This window comes from Ailuropoda melanoleuca, chromosome 6 (assembly GCF_002007445.2).
Source record: "Ailuropoda melanoleuca isolate Jingjing chromosome 6, ASM200744v2, whole genome shotgun sequence".
In the NCBI taxonomy this organism is placed as follows: Eukaryota; Metazoa; Chordata; class Mammalia; order Carnivora; family Ursidae; genus Ailuropoda; species Ailuropoda melanoleuca.
This window is the reverse complement of record NC_048223.1, coordinates 150,200-169,775: the sequence shown is the minus strand read 5'-3', so window position 1 is coordinate 169,775 and position 19,576 is coordinate 150,200. Positions and strand designations below refer to the sequence as shown.

At 45.7% G+C, this 19,576-nt stretch overlaps 1 long non-coding RNA gene across 1 annotated transcript; it reads left to right on the top strand.

Moving 5' to 3' along the window:
• Positions 1 to 17,225: 17,225 nt before the first annotated feature.
• LOC117802568 lies at positions 17,226 to 19,033 on the top strand. The gene is made up of 3 exons (XR_004625930.1): positions 17,226 to 17,565; positions 17,706 to 18,213; positions 18,704 to 19,033. It is a non-coding gene; the product is annotated as an uncharacterized LOC117802568 (long non-coding RNA).
• Positions 19,034 to 19,576: the final 543 nt, after the last annotated feature.

Genomic DNA, 19,576 nt, shown 5'->3' with positions numbered 1-19,576 from the left:
GAATACACCTGCACTGTGTTCTATCAAAACACGCACCTGAACTGTGTTGTTTAATTCAGATTTGCTGAGAGTAGGGACACCTGGGTCACTCAGTTGGTTAATCATCTGCCTTCAGCCCAGGTCATGATTCTGGGGTCCTGGGATGGAGCCTCGCATTGGGCTCCTGCTCAGCAGGGAGCCTGCTTCTCCCTCTCCCCCTGCTTGTGCTCTCTGCCAAATAAGTAAGTCTTTAAAAAAAAATTTTGCTGAGAGTAGAACTTAAATATTCTCATATGAAGATAAATACATATATAAATATGTGAGGTGATGGATGTCTTCATTAACTAGACGGAGGAATGGTCTCACAATGTATACACATACCAAATATTTTACAATTTAATATGTCAATCATCCATGAATAAAGCTGGGGGGAAAAGCAAAGTCTGCAGGGTTGAAGTTCGTGTGTGTGTCAGAGAATGCGAGGGTATGTGTGAGAGAAGCATGTGTGTGTGTGTTGTATGCAAATGTAGCTGGGAGGAGAAAAAGAGGAGTGACAAAGGGTTCTGTATCTCTTTACAGGTCTTGGGGAGGAGGATTTTAAAATCCATCTGCTGGGCGCCTGGGTGGCTCAGTCAGTTAAGCATCTATCTGCCTTCAGTTCGGCTCATGATCCCAGAGTCCCGGGATAGAATCCTACATCTGACTCCCTGCTCGGCGGGAAGTCTGCTTCTCCCTCTGCCCCTCACCCCACTGATGCTTGCTCGCTCACTCTCTCAAGTAAATGAAATTTTTAAAAAAATTNAAAAAAAATTTTTTTAAATTCATTTGCCTTACCTACAGATATTAAGCAATCAAAATATATCAGCACTGGGGATGCTGAAAGGAACCAGATATGATCCTGGTACCAAGGCTCTCTTTCACAACTAATGGGAGACAGTTTATAGGAAACACTGGGCTAGGAACAAGCACTGAATGGCACAGAATCAGAAGATGTGAGGTTGAGCCTCTCCTCCCCCACTAAGTAGCTTTGTGACCTTTGAAATAGTGCAGGATAGTTGGAAGAAAGGCAAACAGGGACAAGGGGCCCCCTCACCCTAAGAGGAAACCACCCTTAAAAGGATTTTACACCAGCATGAAAGGAGCCCTCCGCCCTTCCCCATGTGATAGGTAGATGACAAAAACCTGTTTGGATGACAGGCACAGGGAGGGTTAATCAGATTAAAACAGCCAAGAAGCCCATAAAAAACCTTAGACTTAGAAACTCCGGTGGCAACCCTTGGGGGTCCCCTCCCTGCCTGGGAGCTTTGTACTATCTCTCAATAAACTTTGCTTTGCTGCCCAGCACTCTGGTCTACCTCTTCATTCTTCAAAGCGGCGTGACCAAGGACCTCAGGCACTGAAGGGAAAGAAATCCTGTAACAGAAATAGTCACTTAACCTCATTGAGTCTCAAGTTTTCTTCATCTGTGAAACGAGGACAAAAACACCCCCACATTTTTCTTCTTTGCCTCCTTGTGAGGGTCAGTTGCACTAATATGTGAACATGCTCTGAAAACCCCATACAAATGCAGCTAGGTGCTATTATTTTCAATATAATTTGGCTCCTCAAAAAGCTGTATTTCTCAAAATACTTTCCTACAACTTGTGCCTGGAAATTCTGACCCATGGAGTCACTCTTTAAGGGATTTTCCTAACTGGCCAAGGCTTTGTTACCTGAAGGGCCCAATGGTAATCTGCAGCAGCTAGTCTGTCAGACATATCTCTCTGTGGATTACATCTCCTGGCATGCCAGTGGAAAGGCTCATGTGGGAACTGGCCTGGTGACTCACCCCACACAGCAGGCCAGGGTTCTAGCTCTTTAACTGGAACTCCTGACCATTGTGTTACCTACCCAGTGGCTCCAGCACCAAGATCACTCAGGCTGTACCATGTCTCTCTTTCCCCAAGAGTTTCCAAGCATCGTCCCCATTTGGGCTGGGTCATATTTTTTTGGTATTGCTACTGCTACCATAGTGGGGTAACCCGTAGTTCAGTTCTGATACAAGTTTGTAGCAGAGGCCGACAAGCCCAGCCAGTATCTCCTTGGCACTCACCTCTAAATACCAATAGCTGTTTTTGTAAACACCTGATTTTTCTTTGCTGAGGGCAGTTTTGGTATGCCAGTGAGTCAATGCCCCCAGATGCAGCCCTTAGGCAAAGACAGAGGAGGTGTGGGTGGATAAATACAAAACTTTCTCATCCCTCAGGCAGTGGGTAACTGAGGAATATTCCAGAGTGTTTCCCAGTGGGATTAAGTCCCAGGGCCTCCCAGGGGGCTCTTGCTTGATTATACACCCTTATTGTCTTTCTGCCCTTCCCTGTCTCTACCAGTGCTTCCTGGAATCCCCTCACAAATACACTACTTGCACCCAAATCCTTGTGTCTGAGTCCAATTCAGGAAAACCCAACCTAAGACAGTTGGTACTGGAAGCTCTCCTGGGAAGCAGACCCTTGTAATGGAATTGTGGAATCAAATCACTCAGCAGCCTGGTGGTAATGAGCCCCCATTGTTAGTCTTACGTGGAGCTTTGAAAGATTCTAGAAGATTCTCCCCTTAGCTTGTGGATAAGTTCAGTAAGACTTGTTTGCAGTGCTGAAATGGAGTCTGCTGGAAGGAGATGCATCAGCTTATGCAATAGCTCTGTCACATCAGAGATATGGCGGCAACAGATTATAGGGCTGGTTAATTGTTGAAGAAAACGACAGGCTCAGATCAGCCAACCATCAACTTAGAACACAGCGTGAAAGCCAGAAGGCTTTGGGGCACCTGGGTGGCTCAGTCAGTTAAGTGTCCCACTCTTGGTTTTGCCTCAGGTCATGATCTTAGGGTTGTGAGATAAAGCCCCAGGTCAGGCTCTGAGTTCAGTGAGGAGTCTGCTAAAAGTTTCTCTATCCCTCTGCCCCTCCTCTCTCTCTCTCCTTCTCTCAAAATAAATAAATAAATCTTTAAAAAAAAAAAAGCCAGAAGGCTTCTCAGGCAGCATTGTTAAAANAAAAAAAAAAAAAAAAGCCAGAAGGCTTCTCAGGCAGCATTTTTAAAACCCTCATCTGCAGCTGGAGGGCCACTCATAAAGAAAACCAGGTCTAGGACCGGATTTTCAGGCTGTTGCAGTAACAAGAGAAGCTGACGTCACAGCCTTGGCATGTCTCCTATGGGGAAGTGAGGGCTGTGATAAGAGCGGGACCCTGAGATAGGAAATCTGGGGTGATGTGCCCTAGAACCTCTAGGCTGGCAACAGTAGCCCCCTTCCCACTCGCTAAGAGAGCAGCCCCCTAACCTGGAGATAGACAAAAGCCTCCCCCAAGCTAGATACCTTGCTAGACAGTGTTTGCTAGCCTCAAGATTTGCTCCTGCATCCCCCCTTTGCAGCTATATTAATAATTACGGTCAAGTCTTAGTAAGGCTTGGAAAGTGAGTAATAGCCCTGCTATGGGAAGGAAGGGATCATTCACAGAACCTGGCCTGCGTTCTAATGGACTCCCAGGGGAGTCCTGCCACTGTTCAATATATCCATCCTGCTTATACACTGAAGATCTGAAACATCTTGTCCCTTCATGACAGTGGCTTGAAATTGGCCATGGTGGAAGTATGTACAAACTAAAAATCAGCAAATGCCACACATTCAAATCAGAGGTTTTTCTTCTCCTTCACCCCCCTCAAGCCACTTCCCCTCCGCTTCCCCGTTCTTCTCCTTCTTGTTAGAGAGCTGGCCTATCAGCATACTACTGTGAGACAGGGACCGTGGAAACAAGCCCCAAGCGAAAAATATCGCGCGGACAGGGTGCCTTCTATTGGTTTTTATAATTAGACAGCTTCTCTTACAGAACAGAAACAGGATGCGGCCAAGAGTCGGTCCCATACACAAGCCGGGTTTAAAACAAGACCCCGGCTCCAAAAACCACCAATGAGCCGCCTGAGTTGCCGGCCCATACCGACCAATCAGGATTAGCTTTTTCCAACCAATCAGGACAAGTTCTTTCCAAACAATCAGGACGAAGCACTGCTTTTCTTTCCCTTATTAGCAGAGCGGGAACCTGAGGAGGAACTTTCTCTACAGAAGGAGGGCTTCTGCTTTGTTTTAGGGGCCAAGCTTGGCTAATTATTTTCTGTTGGTGTGTATGGTTGTTTGGTGTGGGTTGTCCTTGTGTCTTTTAGCTGGGTCTTGGCTTGTTTTTGTTGCCTGACCCGAGATCCCGGCCCTAGGAACAATTAGAACGGAAGGAAGAATGGTCCACATGAGTCCACTGGACCCATTTTGAGACTGACTTAGGCCATTTATCCCAGGGTTCCATTGTGGTCCACTCGAACAGGGGCCACGGTGGTGTTTGGGGTCCCTTATTACCAGTTTCCAGCTCAGATCCTGAAAAGATCTAGGTATTCTTGGGGCACCTGGGTGGCTCAGTCATTAAGCGTCTGCCTTCGGCTCAGGGCGTCATCCCAGCATTCTGCGATCAAGCCCCGCATCAGGCTCCTCTGATGGGAGCCTGCCTCTTCCTCTCACATTCCTCCTGCTTGTGTTCCCTCTCTCGCTGGCTGTCTCTCTCTGTCAAATAAATAAAATCTAAAAAAAAAAAAAAAATCTAGGTATTCTTTCCTCGGTGTATTATTACTGGGGTAAACAGCTACAGGAACCTTTAGGGAAGGGTTAGGGGAGGAGCTACCAAGTATATGTAATAATAGCGTGTGGCAGCGTCCTTAATGTGCTCTGGCTCTGACGACTGACATCTAGAATGTGGATGAGAGCTGCCATTTTTCACTGTGGCAGCTGACACCAGCCTTTGTTCGTTTTCTCTTGATCTTTTCAGTTACGTAGGCCAAGAAGTTCCCCTACCAGCTCCCCTGACCCCCCCGTGCACCATGTTCTAGCAGTCATTATCAAAGGCCTTTGGAGGGTTGTCTCTCTGCCTTGCTTGCCATTATGGCAATTACTTCCACCTTGCCTTTGATGGGCAAATGCCTCCCCCAACACACACATAATGACTAGAGCCGGATTCTAACCTAACACCCACTTCAGTCTTGGTCTGTAGAAAACAACCACTGCTAAGCTGCTCGGGGATGTTGGTGTCAGCCGTCCTAACTAATGGGTTCTTTATCCAATGAAGAAAGTGTCTACCGTACCTTTACCAGGATGTGAGTCCTGATTCATGAGAGTGCCCCCAAATCAAAAAGTTCTACCTTATTTCCTATCCCCCAGTCCTGACTCAACACTCTGAAGATGTATTTCCACACATGTTCTCCTGGTCCCTCAGCCTATAAACAGGATGGATATATTGATCAGCTAGCAGAACTGACCTGGGAGTTTGTTAGAAATGCAGAATCACAGGGACACCTGGGTAGCTCAGTTGGTTAAGCATCTGCCTTCGGCTTGGGTCATGATCCCAGGGTCCCTGCTCAGCAGGAAACATTCTTCTCCCTCTGCCTGCCATGCCCCCTGCTTGTACTCTCTCTCTGACAAATAAATCTTTAAAATCTTTAAAAAAAAAAATGCAGAATCTCAGGCTCATCCCAAACATTGAATCAAAATGTTTTTAATGAGCTCCCAGGTGATTTGTATCCATATTTAAGGATGAGAAGCCCTGCTTCAGAACTATCCAGAAACCCCAGCAGAATAGAGTCTTCAGTTTCTTAGGTCTGAATAAAATAACTAACTCTCTCCAATACCATCATCACCATCCCCCTTGTTACTGTCAGTGACTGTCCCCATTATCATCATCGAGCAGTATCCATGAGGTAGGCACTTCATCATGGACCATTTTTATAACAGCACATATGGAGCAGACAATGCCTTGCCCTAGCTGACCCCATTTCCATAGATATATTTGTAAAGTAAACCATTTTTTTTCATCCTCTGACAGGATTCTGTAGCTTATTTGCTTTCACCTAGAGTTTTAAATCACCTTCTCCAGCAATTCCCACTTTCCCCAACTCCTCCACACCCAACTGCTTCTCATCTGCCCAACACGCCAGGTCTCTTCCTCACCCTGCCCCTACGCCTTTGTGCACTTACTCGAAGGCTCTGCTATTGTCAGAACAGCCAAAGACAACAATGCTTCAACTGGCAGGAAACAGTCTTCACACTCAGGATTTCCTATTATGTGCAGCCTTTTCCAGAAACACAATTGCATCTAAAAATAGAAACTGCCTGGATTTACCTTCATCTCAACACAATGACTCCACGGCCACTCTGACTGGCCTTGAATGAGGGCCAAATACTTTGAAACACGGAGACACTCTATCAATGGAGGTGAAGGAAGCCACTTCCAGGGACTTCCAAGTGAGGGTAGGCAACTGTTTACTTATTCCCCATTCTTTTGTTATTTTGCTTGATTTTGCCAGTAAGGCTAGGGTAGGAGGAAGGAAAGAGAGGAAGACAGGGGGCCATGGACCAAAAGGAAGGAATGCAGGGGAGAGGGCTAAGGAAGACCGGGAGGTGGGAGTGATAACTGTGAGGCAGAGGACGTGACTCAAGAGAAAAGGAAAAGTGGCAGGTGTGTTGTTGAGGAAGAAAAGTGAACTGGAGAGGGAACGGAGGAAAAGGACTGCAGTAGGATTTTCAGCAGTCTCCACGCAGCTGGAATGGCCAGGACTTCACAGCTGGCACATGGTTTCCTGAGAGTGGAGAATGAAGAGAGCCACGTTTAATGTTCATGCCAAGTTCGGTGTTATTTCCTTCTTTACAATCCCCTAGTAGCCTAACTGCCTCTGGGGAAGAGAAATTCTCACCTCTATCCTCATTCCCTTCTGTCTGTGTGTGTTGGGGAGGGAGAGGGGTGGAGGATGGGGGAGGTCAAACAGCACCTTGAAAGCTAGAGAGGTGTCTGTCCCTTAAACCTGAGACCAGAGAAAATAAGCTGCCACTAGATTGTATGGAGCTAAATGCATTTACATGGAATTAGGCTCCTGTTTGAAAAGAAACTGCAGCCTGGGAATTAAGCCCTGGGTGGATATTGGAGGAGGTGATCCTGGTAGAGAGTTTCTAGTGATGATTCTGGGAGACCATTTTTCATGACCTGGAAATTCAGAAGCAAATGGGGGAACTGGTAAGAAATCAGGAGACAAGTGCGGTGGAAATTACCTGGAGAGAAATAAGCAGAAGGCTGGGAGCTTTCCAGGGCTGGCAAGCTCTCCTGACTCAGAATTAAGCAGACCTAAGGGTAGCCCCAGCTCTGCCCATTACCAGTGTAGGATCTGGAAGCACTCTTTTCCCTTCTATAAGCCTCAGGGGCCCTATCTGTGAAACCCAGAGGAGGACACCCACTTCATAAGATGTTTGAGACGATTCCGTGATTTATGAACGAAAAGTTCCACTTCCTGTTTGTTCTATTCAGGGGATTTATAGGCAGAGTCGGGATTCAGGAGGTGTTAACAAAAGAGCTTTGACCTGAAGTGAGGCATTGGACCAGAGAGAGAGAAGGGGATGCAAGGGAGCCAAAAGTAGAGCTCACACCGGACCTGGTGAGTGGGCAGAGAACACTGGGACCTAAGGACCTAAACTATGTGAGACAGGGAGAAATGCTGGTGGTGGAGAAAGAGCCAGGTTCTTGTACATACTGTGCCTCAGGCAATGTTCCCTCTGGGAGCATTCCAGTTAATAAGTGAACATAGCGAGAATTAAAATCTAATCATTTTGCAACCCCTAGTGAAATAAAGGACCTAGCTACTGATCATTGTGTCAGTTATCAATTTATTGCCTCTCAGCCCCCTAACCACCCTTCAGTACCTGCTCTGTAATAATGCATTGGACTCTTGAAGCGTTTTTTACAATGAGTACAATGTTAAGCTTTGTCAGTAGAGGGCGCAGGAGGGACATCGCTGGAGGAAGGGGGCTTTAGTCAGTAGCGTTGGAGTACTGTTTTTCTCGCTCCTGCCACATGGCCGCTCACCAGTGTTTGCTTCTGCCCCAGCCACGTGCTTACGATGTGCAGTCCCTCAGAGACCTGAGTCCTAGCGTGGGCCCAGTGACCACCTTCGCCTCAGCACTTGTGATGGAGACACTGTGCACCCCAGGCCTCGCTGGGCAGTGGAGCCCTGACTCCTCCTGCACTCTGTTCTCCACCATCAGCTGCCTTGTGCCTGAGGACGTTGGTCCTTCCGGTCCTCCCAACATGAATGCTGCCCACCAGGCCTTCCCCCCATAGCAGCACCCTGCACCCATGCTGGCCTGCATCCATGGGTTCCTGCTTGCTTCCTGGTGACTATGGACTAGATGTGGCCGAGAAGCCCAGTGAGCTTAACTGCCTTCATCTACTGTTCGGCAACCAGACCTGCTAAGTGGGAGCTTCAGTCTTCAGGGAACCCCCCTTCCAAGCTCGTTTCTCCATGAGTATTCTCCCTTAGATATTGGATACCATATACCATGCTTCTTCATTGTTACTCTCCCATCACAGTTAATCATTCTTTATATTACCACCCCTGCTGTGTGATTTCTGTTTCCTGGGTGGGCCCAGACCAACACAATAGGAATGCCTGCTACTAACCTCATGAAGAGACAGCCAGAGTCACATGGCCTTGCTGGAAACACAACACACCTATAAGGTATTCTTGTCAAAACATCAATCTTGAATCTAAGCAAGGCTTAGACACAAGTATTCAAGAAGCACACAGGATACAGGGACATGTCGAATGATACCATCAAATGCAATAAGCAAAAATCCAGGCTGTGGGAAACTCCAAGGAAAAATATCTCAAATTCTCCAACAAATGAAAGAAAGAATCTATAAATTAAAAGAGACTTAGAAGACCTATTAACCAATTAAAATTCATTGACCTTCTTTGGATCTGGATTCAAACAAATTGTTAAAAAAAGATTTATGAGACAATGGAGGAAATTTACTGGGCATTTGATGACATTGAGGTAATTATTTTTAAAACTACAAGAGCTAATGAAGGACATATGAACACTGAATGTTTGATGATATTAAGGGAATTATTTTTCTTTTTGGATATGATAATACTGTGAATATTTTTAAGAGCTTTGATATTTTAGGTTTACTTACTGAAATGTTAACAGATGAAATGGTATGATGTTGGGGATTTGCTTCAAAATAACCCATGCATCGGGTAGAAGTGGATGGGAGAATATATTGGCCCTGAGTCGATAATATCAAAGCTGGGTGATGAGTACACAAGCTGATTAAAAACACTCTTAAATTCCTACAAGTTGATAAGGAAAAAGGCAACCTAAGTGAAAAATAAGCAAAGGGTATAAATAGGCAATCCGTGAAAGAAATATACATGGCCAAGGGAACATGTAAATGTGCTCAGCCTTGCTGTTGCAAGTAGAAGACAAAATGGAAGATCAATGAGATTATGGGGGTAAATGGATATTCCCAATGGTATTACCATATTGAAGGACAATTTGGCAGAATTTTTCAAATGGAAAATGGGCATTTCTGTAAACCCAATAGTTTTGCTTCTAGATATATCTATCTTAGAGCAATGGTCAAATATATGGACAAGAATATTTGTTTATTGCAATATTTTTTTTTGAAATAGCAACACCCTAGAAGCAAACTAAATATCCATCAATGGAGAAGCGGTTAACAAAAAGGAGTAGTTAGGACATGATATGATATATCCACATAATGGGTCCTCTGTAGCCATTTTAAGAGGATTCATGAGCTGACATAGTAAGGCACTCTAAGACCTATTGTTTAGTGCAAAAAGCATGTTACAGAGTCATGTGTTCCGACTGATCCAATTTCTGTAAAAATAAAACTAAATTAATACACCTGGGGGGAGGAAACACCTAGAATGTGTCCCCTTAAAAATGGCATGTTGTAAATGTTTACATTTGTGTGTAAATGTACTTACTTATATACATATGACTTTGTATATACACATATTCTGCTTTGTTGATTTTTCATAATACCCTCATGGTGCTTATATAATTTACTTTTACTTTATAAGTGTTTACTAAATTTGGCAAGAAATAAATCATTAGTGACCTGAGCATTAGTGATCCATCCAGGGCATGGCAGGAGACCAAAGGCAGGGGAGTGGGAGCGTGGTGGGACCAGAGGCTATGCCCACAGCCAGGCCCTGGCCCATCCTGGCCCACCCTACTGCCTGGTCCCATTAACACATAGGTAACCAGCCAAGTTTTAAGACAGAGAAAGCTCAAATAAGTTTTTCCTATTTAAAAGGGTTTCCTCAAATGTGTCTTGTCATTGAACTTTCAGGCCAGCTAGTCCAATTCCTGATTTTTAAGGATAAGAAAGCTGAGGTCCAGGGAAGCTAAGGGAGTTACCCAAGGCCTCCAGATTATTTGGCATTTTAAAAAGGTCTCTTGCAAAGTACTAAGAGGACAACCAGGAAAGCATTCCCAGGAAACCTCTGAACATTTGGGAACCATGAGGAAGTAACTAGGGAATTATGTGTTCAGGATAAGCATTCAGATTAGAATTCCTGCAAAGTTGCTGACAGCCATGTATGAGTGACCAGCACCCAGTGGTAAATCAGCAGGATCAGGAGAATGAATCATCCCAGGCTTTGTTCGTTGTAGGACAGCACATTTTTTCTCTGGCTCTCTCTGTTCTATATCAGGGGATTGTTTCCATCAGGGTCACTGGGCTGAAGGACCCACTAAATCTGGCCTCAATCCTGTCTTGGCAAGCGGCCATGGCCAGGGTGATGGAGGAGTGTTTACACATGTCAGATCCCAGGAACATTTTCTCTGTTCTGTCTGATAAAGGCCAGAGTCAGATAGGCAGCGGTGAAGAGCACTGGATGAAGAGTCGGCTTGCCTGGGGCTGTTTCTGTTCTGCCCTGAATCCAGCTGCATGAGATTGAACTGGTCACTCAAGCCTTTCTAAGCAGGCAAAATAAACAGGTGAGATGTGACTCCCTGCCCTTCTGTCTCAGGAACCTGCTTTGGGATGAAAGTAGCTTCCAGCCTGAATATCCATTTTCAGAATCTGTTCTCTCAAGCAGAGTGAGGAGAAAGTGCAAGTTTATAGCCTTGACTAGTGTAGAACCAAGGTCAGATGTAAGGAAGAGAAAGAATCAATGTTGACCTCACTACCCTATCCAGGCTGAGCAAGGAGGCTTATCCTTGGAGCCAACTCTTTGTAACAGCTGCCTGGAGCGCTGTGTTGAAAAGGATCTGAAGGAAAGCTGAGCTCAGGGAAGAGATTCTCTGGCCCATGAATGATGTCAGCTATGAGTGAGGAGGGTGAGGACACACCATGTTTTTGTTACCCTTGCACCTAATTACTGTATTTATGTTCCTATAGCCATGAACCCAGGAACCCAATATGAAGCAGGAAAATGCATGTGATGAAACCTTTTCCAAAAAAAAATTTCAGGAAGCTGGCTCATTTGGGATATCATTAGTACATAAGAGAGTGGCAAATCTGGATGCCTGGGTTCTGTTCTTTGGCCTGTCACTAAATAACTAATAATCTTGGAGGAAATAAATATGTTGGGATCTTGATGCTGGGATCCGTATGTTCTGGCTCTGCTGTGGGCTGAGGTGTGATAAGGAAGGCTACTAGAAGGTCTTTGGAAGTGGCGGTGACTTGCAGACCAGCCCTGATGCTCCTGCAGCCACAGGAAGTGATTCTTATGGGCAGTTTGGCCCAGTTTTGTCTTGTTTTAATTAATGCTGTAATTGTACAACATTAAAAAAATAAGGTGAATTATAAATTTTTCAATTATGATACATAAAAAGGGCAGAAAAGAGAAACAAAAAGAAAATTACCCATATTCCTTTTTTTTTTTTTAAGAGTAGTGGGGAGGGGCAGGGGGAGAGAAAGAATCTTCGGCAGGCTCCATGTCCAGTGCAGAGCCTGTCATAGGGCTGGATCTCACAACCCTGAGATCATGACCTGAGCTGAATCAAGAGTTGGATGCTTAACCAACTGAGCCACCCAGGAGTCCCCCCAGAATTACCTGTATTCCTATCACTCAGATCCAACATTTGATATCTTGTATTCCCGTGATCTGAAGAGAATTTGATGTAAATGTCTTCTGTGATAACTAATAGAGTCACTTTTTTGGGCTCATGTTCAAGAAATTGAACCACAAACCAAGAGAATGTTGTATATTAAATATTCATTAAATAACTATTTAACACAATTAATTGGTAATAATAATTTCATGTTATTTTATTGTCATTATTATTATGAATGACTAACCAGGGCCAAATGAGGGTGACACTCTTTACACCAGCATCGCTTCTAACGTTGCATATAAAATTGTGGCAAACCAGGCTCTTTTTGAAACTACATGTAAAAGTGAGTGAGGACCAGAAAGTAACAAATAAAAATGATAAACTATTTTTTAAATTTTTATTTGATGCTGCTAACTTATTTGATAAAATAAAAATGAAAATCACTTGCAAGTATGAAGGAAAACCCTAGGGTGGTTTTCCAAGGCGGGGTGAAGCATCATAATACACAGTACTATTTAAACCTATTGGCTCTGACGTCAGACGGGCTGAAATCTTGGCTCCCCCAAATAAGAAGGATAATAGTCTACTACTTAATAGGATTGTTGTGAGGATTAATTGAATTAACATATATATGTAGGTGAATTTATGTATCAACTTGACTGAGCCAACTGAGTAAAGCAGATGGCCTTCCCGAATGTGGGTGGGTCTCAGCCTATCCATTGAAGATCTCTCCTCTCTGCCTGCCTTCAAGCTGGGACATCAGTCTTGTCCTGCCTTCAGATTCAACTTGAACTAGAACTATACCCTCAGCTTTCCCGGGTTGCCTGCTTGCCAACTGCAGATCTTGAGATTTCTCAGCTTCCATGCTCACGGGAGCCAATCCCTTACTATAAATCTTTTTACGTATGTGTACATACATATCTTATTGTTGTATTAGAGTTCTCCAGAGAAACAGAAACATGTCAAGTCCTTAGGACATTGTCTAGCACATACCAAGCACACAATAAGTGTGCTGTTAAGATGCATCATGTTGAACCAAACACGATGAAATTAATTCTGCATTGGGCTCCCTTGGAAGATCTTTCTGTACAGAGCAGAAACTGTTGCTAGGACTGAGAAGAGGAGTCCCCTCACCACAAGAACTAAAATGCAACAACAAATGCCAGAAGGTTCTCAAGTTCAGAAGCTATGTCACTGAAGTTGTGGTTCCGAGCCTCTCCCTCTCCCATCTACACAGCACACCATTGCCAGAACACTCTTTCTAAAGCACTTTCTAAAATGCTACCAGCTAAGGGTGTCTGGGTGGCTCAGTCGGTTAAAACGCTAGCTGCACATTGAGGGTGAACTCATTCATTGATCCCATGCGTATCTATTGAGGCGCGGGCTTGGCCCTGGGGATACAACAGTGAGTGAAATACCACATCCCTGTCCAGAAAGCATGGAGCCTAGTGAGGAAGCCAGACACCCACACATACAGGCACCTCTCTGGGCTTAAACTGATACAGCAACAAAAAAGAACAACAAAGAACTTGGTGCTGCAGAGGGGATCACCGAGGAGACCCTAATTCAGAAGGCTTTCCTGCAACTCCCTTTACTTCATACCCGTCTCATCCCAGTGCATCATTTCGATTTAGGTTTGATGAATTTTTTTGTCTTACAGATACTACGGACTGTCACTCACAAATGGGAGGCCTCTGAGAGTGGGCGAACCAAGGACATGACAGCATTTGCCCCAGATTACCCACCTCAGGCATGGAGGGATCTGGATATGAACTTGGATCCATCTTCTTCCTCCTTTCTGCTCCCCTCATCCTCTCCCATTCTCCCCCTCCCCCAGCATCAATGGGGGACACCCACTCTGCCTTGCCCAAGGTGTTCCCAGTTGTCCTCCTTCTCGCTGCTGCTCAGCTAAGCCCCTCTGTGTGGTCCAACCCTAAGTGCAATGGGAGAGGAAAGAAGGAGGGGCCGGCACAGGCTGAAGGCGGTAAGGAACACTAGGGGGTTTCTGTTGGACCTTGAAGGCTGTGTGGGATGTAGGATTTAGGTAAGACAAATGTGGAGAACTAGGGCCTGGATTTGGAGAGCTGTGGAGGAGGTACTGCGTGCTGCCAGTGACCAACACGAAGCCGTTTGAGTGGTCTGGGAGAGCTGTAGAAGGTGGGATGTTAACGGGGCTAGGCAAGTCAGAGTTGTATTACCGTGGAAAAAACAGACACCATGCCTGCCCTCAAGGAATCCTCTATTGACTGGAAATTCAGAAGAAAAAAAAATTCTTTTTAATAGCTCCTCATGCCCAGGCACAATTCTGGGCACCGCATAGTTTCCAAAGTTCGATACCAGACTGACAGGCTGAAATTCTTTTGAACTCAGTAGAGAGCCGACTCCAAACCTTTCCATCTGCTGACTCCTTTGTACACGAAGACCACATTTTCCATTTGCCTTAAAACTGCTTAACATTTTTGCTGCATTACTGAGGCCACTTTAATTTATCGCTTTGTTTTAAAGAACCACACCATCCAAAAATAGCACAAAATTACTCATTCTGTTTGAGGGTAGATGGTACTGTAACCTTTACCGGAGGCGTGTAATCTCTCATTCATTGGGCCAGTGTGAATACAGTCCCGATTTTCTGTGCGTTCTAACGGTCTCGAATGGGAGCTGCTCAGTTTTTGTGAAGCAGGTTACCTGTTTTTCTCATGGCCAGAGCCACTGAAGGAGGGCTGAGCCGCCCCAGAGGGAAGCTGCACAGCTGGGTTTTGAATCCTCCCTTGTCCAGGCTCAGGCAGGCTTAGATATTTTAGAAAGAGTTGACTTACCAAATCTTCTCTCTCCCAGCTTTTTGTAATGTTATTTCATGTCTCTATTTCTAAAGCATTTAGTTTTACATGGGATTTCATATTTTAAGCATAGAAGAACATAGTTTAGATTTCACTGGGGCCTGGCACATCATTTAAAGAGAGAATTTTTTGAGAAATAGAAGTCAGGGCTGGTTTTTCCAGAAATTTTGTTGGGTTTATTTGTGATTTTTCTTATTTTTATAGCGATTATAGTTTCCCCTCCCCACCACTTGCCTTTGCCCCTCCCCCCCCAAGTACATAAAAGGGACTCCTTTGAGTGGTCTGTCCTGAAAAATCACCATAATGGAATATATATGAGGATTAGGCATAGAAATGTCAGGCCTTATTAAGTCTCAGTAGTCAAAATCGCTCTTGTGTTTCCCATTACTGCTCCAGTCTTTGAGACCTTCCAGAGAGGAAGAATTCTGCCTGTCCCATAGGAAATGCAGCCCTTCCCCCAGACTTAGCAGAACCTTGCCTGGGGTCAGTCATTATTGGAAGACTGCAATGTTTTCCACTTTTGTTGACTTTTAGAAAATTCTATTTCAGAGGAGACCTTTGGGAGCTTCATGTAATCAAATTCTGTCAAGAAGGGGAAAGTCTAACTGTTAGTATATTATTAAATGCCCTGTATAACCACAGAATCTGGGCATTCATAATCCCTCTCCCCAAGGAGCTCAGAGAGCTTTGGGTACATTACTTTCTTTTATTCATCCTCACAAGGGACACGAAGAAAAAGAGGGGGCCAGACTCTTTAAACAATCCTCCCGGCGTGCTCAGCTGTCATAGTGGCATATTCCTTATTTTCCATCCTGGGCTTCTCTAACTCAGGAGAAATGTGGAAACTTGACAAAGCTTAGAAGGAGCCTAAGATAACGATGAAAGGGAGAGCCACCCGAATGGGGGCAGCTGTCAGGGTTTGGACGCACCCCTGCTTTTGGAGAAACGCAATGACCTTCTAAGCCCACCTGTGAGGGAGGAAAGGGGGTACCTTCTTTACTGCCTGGGAACCAGCAGATGACTTCAGGAGCCCAGAAATGAGCTATTGGCCCAGGATATACCTTGCTGAAAAGGCAAGCTCCCCCACCTTCTGTTGCCAAGGAGAGCTGCTGACACATCTCCCTGGCCATCTTCCACTTTAAAGAACAGATCTGCTGATCAGCACAGACCCACCTTCCTGCGGGCTGCCAAGAAGTATCTGGGTTAGTGGGAGTTTCTAGCTGTAGAAGCAGCCAGGCTAGGATGTGAACTAGGGTGACCCCGCTTTGCAGTTTGTGGCTGGAGTGACCATGAGCACTCTCTCGGGGGGGGGGGGAGTCCCTGATGTCAGACCAGTCTCTAGGCAAAAAGTAAACCTAGAGGCAGCGATCTCTTCCCTTTGGGCATCTATATTCCCCCTGGAGTGTTGGAAACCTTAACACACATTGACATCTCTTCCCCAGGCCTTTATTCGTTTGTAACTTACTTTGCTCAATCTGCTTTACAGGAAAGATTTAATGAAATTATTCTTGGTGACATTCTGTTGCTTCTCCCAGGGATATTTGCATTTGTAAAAGAACCAAACTTGAGGTCAGAGAGTAAAATTAATATGGATGAGGAATTGGAGAGTCCGGTGGAGGAAGCATTTTAGCCGTAGTACATCCCTCCTCTAGGCTAGGTTATCCCAGAAGCGTGTCAGATGCCGGTTCTCCCTTCTCAAAAACGTGGGACATAGAAAAGAGTAGCAACGAGCGTGGGGATTTATCACGGGTTTACCAGCCGAGCGACTCTGGTCTGATGCCCCCACCTTTCTGGGTGTAGACTTGGCTTCTCTGAAGAACGAAGGACAGAAGGAAGACCCAGTCCACACCATTCCTTCCACTCTCTCCTCTCCTCATGCCTCCTCCTCCTCCCTCACGGCTAGAGTGACTGTATTGATGGCGGAGTTTGCTCCAGGCCAGCTGCATAAGCCACAGTGGGAGATCATGGCCATTCCCCAGTCACCCCAGAATTTCTATGTAGGCTGAATAGGGAGCAGCAATCTGGTGGAAGGGTGGAGCCGGCAGGCGTGTGTTTTACATAGGATGGTACCCTCCCCGCCTCCACCCCAAGCCACTCTGGCTCTAATACTTACCAGCTGATCCCCAAGATACTTTATAGCCTAGAGTTTTAGGATTCAAATGTCAGCCTCAACTCTGGGGTCTGACCCAATGGCTACTTCTTCAGATGGATCCTCTCTCCAGCCCTTCTCTCTCTCTGTGTGTGTGTGTGTGTGTGTGTGTGTGTGTGTGTGTGTGTGTGTGTGTTTTAAGGTTTTATTTATTTATTTGAGAAAGAGGCAGGGAGAGGGGGAGAGGCAGAGGGAGAAGCAGGCCCCCTGCTGAGCAAGCAGCCCAAGGCGGGACTCGATCCAATGACACTGAGATCATGACCTGAGAGGAAGGCAGAGGCTTAGTTTAACTGACTGAGCCACCCAGGCGCCCCCTTCTGTGCTTTCCGCCTCCCCTCTCTTCTGCTCTGCCCTTCCAGGTCAAGCAGGCTGGAGAACTACAGTCCCCTTGCTGCGGCAGCTGTGAGCCTGCCGGGGCCCTCCCTGGCTTACAAAGTTGGGAGTGTGGTGTCGGGAAGCCCTCCGGGCCCCAGCAGCCCCAGGAGAGGCTCGAGGCCCGGCAGGGCTGCCGCTGGAAAGGGAGTAAAAGCCGGTTGCATCAGAGCAACTCGCCCGAGAGCCGCCGGCGGGCACGGCGACAAGCGCTAACACAAATTACAAACAGAAACTGCAAAACTGTTAGTCCGTGGGAGCCCCCTGCCAAGATCAGAGCGGTCCGCACGGATACGGTGAGTGTGGGGAAGGCCGGAAAAGGGACCGGCCGGTGCCGGCGACACTTCCTGCAAGGCTCTTCTTAGTCTGTACACCTTGTTCCGTCTCAGATGCTATCCAAATGATTCACAATCTAACGTTGTTGGCTTCAACACAGATTTATAGGTAACTAGACCAAGCGTCCACTTCGTCAGGAGCGGGTCGCCTGGAGGCCCTTCAGTTTGGGTCACCCGTGTGTCCCTGGGCAACGTGCTCATCGCGGTACTAGAAGCTGAGGACACACGGTGAGCTCCTCCCCTCATGGGCCAGGTTCACAGGCAGGTACCTTCCAACCCATCTGGGACGCGGAAAGAGCCAAGGGAGCGGGGAGGAGGGGCCGCCGACTCACCGGGCCGGTGGGCGGGGCCTCGGAAGAGCAACTTGAGGCGAGGCTCGCGGGTCCAAAGGACTTCCCCAGGTGAGCGGGAGGAAGGAAAGGGTATTCCCAGCAGGGGGAGCTCTCCTTTTGTACATTGCATGGAACTCAGGTGGGAGATGGAAAGGAAGCCAACAGGGGAAGAAAAAGGATTGCCTACTCTGCCTTTTCAATGTCTCTCACCCGGCTCTGATTCCTGAAGAGAGAGAGAAGGACACACTGAAGGACGGTTTCTAGCAGCTTAAAGGAGGTAGGATAATGTTGGAGTGCTGTTTCTAATAGCGAGAAAACCAACAAAAACCCAGCCTGCAAACAGGAATGTCCATGCATAGGGAAATAGTTAAACAAATATGGTACACCCAGCTATTTTAGGGGCAGTTTGTAGTCATTAAAAGGAGTAAGATAGATCTACACGTGCAAACAGAGAGAGGTCTGAGAAACATTGTTAATTAAAAAAAAAGCAAGTAAAAGAAAAATATGTGTAATTTTAAATGTTCCTGTTTATGTAAAGAGATATGTGGGGTTTTTTTTTTTTGCATTTATGTATTTTCTGTGCATTTACATATCTACACACCCACAAACACACAGAAAAAAAGTCCTACAAAGATACTCAGCTTCTCCGTAGGGGGTTGGGGTTGAAAGATGGCAAAGGAAAAGGGACTTTAACTTTTATTTAATTCATTTCCATGTTATTTACAGTTTTATAAGAGCATGTATTACTTGGGTACTTTTTTTTCCAGTGGGGAAAAAAAAAAACTGAATCGAAAGGCAAAGATCCTTCAAGAAGCCCTAAAGAGTGGTCTTTGCTCCTTACCTTGACTCCCCGCAATCACCTAAATCCAGGAGAAACTGAGATGCCCTAGAAGCTCCCCTCTGCAACTGGAATCAGGAATAAAGTCAACACAGAGAATCAGAGTAAAGCAGTACTAGGAGTACCGGGTTTGTTTGCAGGCTTCCCTATTGTTGGAAAAAGATGGTTTATTTGATTTACACTCAGGAGTTATTTTTCTAGCACCAAGTAACTCAAGGGAGCCTTTTTATGCTCAACTACGAGTAAATAAAACAGTAATACTGCAATTAAAATAAATCATTAATCAACATTAATGCTGACACAAAGAATTTCGTGAATTTGTATTATAATGTTGTGTCAGAGGCTATTGTACCTGGGGCAATATTTTCTAAAATGTCTCCTCTTACCCAGTTCCCCACCCCACCCATCCATCCATGGTTTCATTTGATCAACCACAAAACAGAAGTATCTAGCACTAACAATGCTTCAATGATACACTGTTAAGAGTACTTTCCACCAACACCACATGGGCTTAGGGGTCATCTACCCCTTTAGAGTCTCCTCTGCTGAAGGGGTAGGTGCTGTGTCAAATAAACCCCACTAGACCACGAGGAGTCCCTGATTATCTGCGAGATTCCTTTCCTGGACTTCTGGTTCAAGTCAGATATAGAAAGAGTTTGCTGGCCTTCTTAACCCTCAGCTTGTCAGGGATAGAAAATGACCATAAGTAGCAGAACTTTAACCTGGCTCTAGAAATGAGAGGCTGCAGAGTTTGAGGGCTTTGCCCATTGTTTCGTTCTGGAGGTCAGGTCACTTAACCTGC